A 6,302-nucleotide genomic window follows, 5' to 3' on the forward strand; every position below is an offset into this window, starting at 1 on the left:
ATTGATGTATGTATATGTATGGATTGTGATAAGAGTTGTATGGGTCCCTAATAAAATGTAAAAAAAGAAAAGAGGAGAAAAAAATGATTAGGGCAGGGACTGTACAGATGTGCTTTATACAATTGATGTATGTATATGTATGAACTGTGATAAGAATTGTATGAGCCCCTAATAAATTGTTAAAATTAAAAAAAATTTTAAAGATAAAAAAAAAGAAAGAAAATGATTAGGGCAAAGAATGTACAGATGTGTTTTATACAATTGATGTATGTATATGTATGGATTGTGATAAGGGTTGTATGAGCCCCTAATAAAATGTTTTTTAATAAAATTTAAAAAAAAAACTTAGCTGCTTGCTGCATATGGCGAATGACTATACACCTGGAGGTCAACAGAAGTAGGTCAGGGGTTAATCTCCCTAAGGGTTATCAGCCATCCAAAGCAAGCAGACTATATGGTCTGTCTCACCCTAAGTAGGGCCCACTCTCTTCTGATAAGGATAGTAGTAGATTGTTTCCCTGAAGGAGAGTCCAGGGAGGTCAAACCCACTCAAGGGTGACCAAGGTTAGGCCACCATCATGAATCTAGGGTCTGCCCTTTTGGTCACATGTACACCCCTAGCTCATCCCCTTCCTGTTACACTTATGCCCATTGCATATCCCCCTCCTATTGCTCAACCCCTTACTGTGAAGAATGTCTTTTCCTGTAATTAGGAGGCATGCACACCCTCAAAGATAGATAGGCCTTAGGTTAGCAATACATCGCTCTCTCCTGCCCTCTTGTCTCCCATCTCCACGTGGACCACCAAGCGGGGCTTTGGTGAGCACGCTACTATGAAGTGTGTCTGACTCCATTATTTCAATCTCTCTTATTCTCTGTGACTTTACGATAATCTTTGTTTATTATCGCTGTACAATTGCAACTATTGGACTGGTGATGATGTGTTAGGGGCGGACTCCCCTGATAACTGGGCTGTTCACATCATTGCCCGACCTCCAGCTGGAGTCATCGGGGCTGAAAGGCGAGCGGGCCAGCGGAGAGGAAAACCCTGAGCAGAGGCTGTTAGGTAGGCTAGCGTAGGACTAGGGAATGTCCATTAATGCGTGCCCAGAGAGCCAAGCTATGGAAACAGAGGAGTGGCACTGCACATGCTCAGAGATTTAGGTCTCCCGCCCATAGCCATGGGTGGGCGCTGAACCTGGATTGGCCCACCCGGGCCAGGTGAATTTAATTCAGCCAATGGGGCCTATCAGGGGTCGTCCACCACGCCTCCCAGTGGAATCCTTGAAAAGGCAGGAGCCTAGAGTTGAGCGACACTTTTCTGCGTGACGCTGAGCAGCTTCTGCCAGGCTGCATGGTCGGGAGGAGTCCTGTGGGTGCTGTGTAAACCTGAAACTTCTTCTAACTCTCATAAAACTCACTTGGATCACGAACCAGGCTTCAATGTGAATTCCTTCTCGCGCGGGGACCAAGGACCAAGGTACAACTCTAGCTCCAGAGAGATCTAACAAGGCCTTCCCTGGAGCCCAGCGCTTGGGCTGAGAACCTTCCAGCCCCAGGGGAAGGTAGATGTCCAGACAGGGCCCTCTCCAAGAAGGCATGGAAAGGCGACCGCAATGGCGACGAGGGTGTTAGTGTTTTAGCGGCCCAAAGACAAGGGGAGAGGCCAGGAGAGCTGAAAATGGGCATTCACACAGACACGTGCGCACACATCACCTCAGCGCTCTCCCGCCCACAAGCGCCCTGGCTTTGCAGACTTGAGGGCAAACAGGATGGGGTCTTCAAGCGCCAGCCAAAAGCACCGCTGAAAGATGGCAGGGCCATTTATAACAATAAACCATCAGGACCATGAGTCCAGCTTTCTCCGTGAACATGCCCGAGGGTGGGCTTTCACCCCCTGGGGTAGGCTGTGGGACCAGGGCAGGCCCGACGCTCCTTTCCCACGTTTTTCAGAGTTTGGGGAACAAGGAGAAGCCTGAGGGCCCGCTCAGCTGAGCAGGCAGGTTGTTCAGGGAAATCGACCTGGGACTAGGTGTGGTGCGCTCACCTTTCCTCTTAGAACTTCTTGAGGTGTTCCCTGCCCCACCCACCCCAGGCTCCTGCGCCCATGGGAAAAATCTGGCAAGATGACCCCTTTGGAATTTCAAATCGCAGTGTTGCTTGGAGTCTCATGGCCCCCGCAGACCAATACCCTTGACCCGCCCTGCCCTAGTGAACGGACAAGGGCACTTGGTCAGCCACAAAGACACATGCTGCCCCATGGGAGCACTGTGCGCACCTCCCCGCGGACACCATGATGGGTACGCAGGCCCGCACCACGGCATCGTGCACGCACACACTGGTTCACGGCAAACGCACAGCCCCACGTGTCATCTGGAGCGGGACAGTTCCTGGAGCAGGCGGTTTGCCCCACTCTTGTCAACCCTCCTGGTGCAGGAGGAGATGAGTCTGCTGTTCCACCATCTCCCCGGGGGCCCTGAGGACCCCCGATATTTAACTATGCTTGTTGGAGGTATCAATGAGAGGATAAGAATGAGTGAAAAAGTGAATGTGGGAATGAGGCTCTGACGACATGAAGAATGAATGAGGAATGTCAGTGAGTGAGGATGAGTATGTGAATGATGAATGAATGAATGAAGTAGTGACTGAGTGGATTAGTGAATGGGCGAGGGAGTGAGGGAAGCAGAGAATGGGAAAAGAGGATACAGATGAATCCTTTATTCTCCTATGTTAAGAACCCTGGCAGGCTGGGTTTCTGGGGTAGAGGGAGGCCTTCACGCTTGTGAGTTGGAGGTGAGTCCCAATCGCATTCTCTTAATTGATACTGTCCCCTGCTATGTCCTCCCCAAATAGTGCTACCTCAAAGTAACCTCTTACAAGCACATGGCTGATTGCATCTAGCCAGCAGTGCTAACTAGCGGCAGACATGTGCTATTGCGCTCCAAACTCTGAAGGCGGCCACGCCCCCTTACCTGCCCTGGCACTAACTGGTGTTAGGTCACTCCTCCAATTTGCTCAGGGACCTTTAGGGTTAGGATACAGCCCACTAGGTTACAGATATGGTTACCTGTAATTAGGGGGGGTTACATGCCCACCCACCCCCATCCCCACCCAGAGCACATAAGCCTTGATTGGCAATAAACTCTGGTCCTGGCTCCTGAAGTCATGGCGGTCCTGAAGGTGAACACTTGCATGACTTATCTTGTCTGATGACTTTTTAATTTGCCCCTCAATTGCACAACCTGTCCCTGGACCCGGTCGGTTGTGGGGGCTGGTACTCCACAAGGGAGTAGATGAGGGAGTGGATGGCTGAGGGAGGGCGGGGATGGTGGAGTGAGGAAAAAGCTGTGTGAGGGAGTGGATGGATGGAGGAGCTGAGTGGATGGATGGATGACGGATGGATGGAGTTGAGTGGATGGATGGATGGATGAAATTGAGTGGATGAGTGAGGGAGTAGATGAGTGAGTGGATAGGTGAGGGAGTAGATGGATGGATGGAGGAGTTGAGTGGATGGATGGATGGATGGAGGAGTTGAGTGGATGGACGGATGACAGATGGATGGATGGAGGAGCTGAGTAGATGAGTGAGTGGATGGATGGATAAGGGAGTGAGTAGCTGCTGCTGGTCAGAGTGGTGTGTTTCCAGGTCTCTCAAACTGCTGGTCCTGATAGCCACACCCCCAGCGGGCACATGGGCAGTAAGGGTGACTGGTGGAAATGGGTGAGGGGCAGTGGTGGGCCCAGTCACTTTGGGGGCACTGGACCATGTCAGGGCTGCAGGACTGCCCGCTGAGGCCGCACTCTGAGGGGCCATTACTGTGAGGCCCGCCTCTCATTGCTGCTGGGTACCATCGAGTCAGTGACCACAACGACCTTATGCCCAACAGAAGGAACACGGTGGGAAGAACGTAAGTCTCACATCCGTGCCTCTAAGGAGCACCCTGACCGTGCTTCCTCATAATCACTGTGTCCTGTGAGCAGTCCATAGCACCTAACTTCAGGTATGCTTCGCCAGAAACCACTCATGTGCGATTCTTCAGGCTTCCATACTCAGTGCTCAACTTCCACAAGCATGTGAGGCAACAGAGAGCACGCTGGCTTAGGTCAGGCGCACCGTAGTCCTCAGTCACATGGTTGCTTTCCAATTCTCTAAAGAGGTCTTGTGCAGATTTACCCAATGAAATGCATCATTCGGTCTGTTGGCTGCCGTTTCCATGAGCACCGATTGTGCATGCAAGCAACACGAGATCTTGACAACTCCAACCTAGTCTTCGTGTGCCACGGTATCACTTACTGGTCCAGCGGTGAGGATGCTGCTCTTCCTTACACTGAGTTGTCATCCACACTACAGGCTGCAATCCTTGATCTCCAACAGCAAGGGCTTCAGGTCCTCCTTGCTTTCAGCAAGCAAGGTTATGTCGTCTGCATATCACAAGCCTTCCTCTCATTCTGATATCACATTCTTCTTTTTAATCTTTTTTGGGGGGCTCATACTGTCACAATCCATACACACATCAATTGTGTAAAGCATATTTGTACATTCGTTACCCGCATCATTCTCAAAATATTTGCTCTCCAAATAAGCCCCTGGCATCAGCTCATTTTCCCTCTCCCCCTCCCTCACGAGCCACCGATAATTTATAAATTATTGTCATGTCTTACACTGTCCGACGTCTCCCTTCACCCACTTTTCTGTGGTCCGCCCCCCAGGGAAGAGGTTATATGTAGATCCCTATAATCAGTTCCCACTTTCTACCCCACTCTCTCTCGACCCTCCCGGTATCGCCACTCTCCTGAAGGGCTTCTTCTTCTTTTAAAATGTATTTTGAAGGTCCTTTATTGAGTGCATAGTTGTTCATTTCAATCATTTTTGTTCCATTGCCCCTTTAACCATTATGGAGTGCCCTTGTTTGCCTCTCATGATGGATTTGCCTTAAAACCTCCACTATCAGATATTAATATTGCCACTTGTGATTTCTTGATTGCTATTAGCTTGAGATCTGTATTTTCCTACCCTCTGATCTTTAGATCACATTCTTCTTCACTTAAGCCATCCTCTCTGATGTTTTGCTCAGCATACAGACTAAGAGGATACAGCCCCTTTCACGCCTTTCCTGATTCTAAGGCCAACAGTATTCCCTTGTCTGTCCCCACAACTGACTCGACCCCTGAGCAGGTTCTGCAAGAGCACAATGAAGTGTTTCTAGAATTCCTATTCTTCTCAAGGTTATCTGTAGTCTGTTGTGATCCAAACTCTCTGCCTCGGCCCCCCCAGTTCCACCCTCTCCTTGCTTTCTGGGGAGGGCTCCCCATCCTCAATCCTTTTCCCTCTGCCACTTGGTTTGTGACTCCATCACTGGGCGACTGTGAAGACAGGCCAAGGGAGGAACCCTGACAACCAGCAGGCCTGTCCTCAGGGCCTAGAGCTATGTCCAGAGTGCACTAGGCTGTTCCCCACTTGTGGGAAACAGAAAGGTTTCTAAGTTGTCTCCCTTAAATATGTGCCAAACTTAGCTGCTTGCTACACGTGGTAAATGACTATACACTTGGAGGTCAAGGAAAGTAGGTCAGAGGTTATTCTCCCCAAGGATTATCAGCCATCTAGAGCAATTAGACTGCAGTCTCTCCCACCCTAAGTAGGACCTACTCACCTTTTTTTTGGGGGGGGACCTACTTCTGATAAGGATAGTAGATTGCTTCCCTGAAGGCGAGCCCAGGGAGGTCAAGTGCACTCAAGGGTGACCAAGGTTAGCTGTCATCATGAATCTTGGGTCCGCCCTTGTCACATGGATATCCCTAGTCACCCCCCTTCCTATTATGTGTACACCCCTAGCTCATCCCCTTCCTGTTAAGTTTATGCCCATTGCATATGCCCCTCCTATTGCTTGCATTGCCTATGTTACAACCTCTTGCTGTGATGTATGTCTTTACCTGTAATTAAGAGGCATGCACACCCCCAAAGATAGATAAGCCTAGGTTAGCAATAAAGCGCTTTCTCCTGCCCTCTCGCCTCCCATCTCCACGTGGACCACCAAGCGGGGTTGAGGTGAGCATGCTACCATGAAATGTGTCTGACTCCTTTATTTCACTCTCTCTTCTACTCTATGACTTTACTATAGTCTTTGCTTACTATCACTGTACAGTTGTGCCTACCAGGCCTGTGATGATTTGTTAGGGGCTGGCTCCCCTGACACACCCCCAAGGGGACCCACTTTCTCAGTGTGGCTGCTGTAGGAGATGTGGGTCATGCCCCTCAAGGCACGCCTAACGTTCAGACTTCCCGGCCCACGTCAGCACAGCAGG

The sequence above is a fragment of the Tenrec ecaudatus genome, chromosome 14 (assembly GCF_050624435.1).
Source record: "Tenrec ecaudatus isolate mTenEca1 chromosome 14, mTenEca1.hap1, whole genome shotgun sequence".
In the NCBI taxonomy this organism is placed as follows: domain Eukaryota; kingdom Metazoa; phylum Chordata; class Mammalia; order Afrosoricida; family Tenrecidae; genus Tenrec; species Tenrec ecaudatus.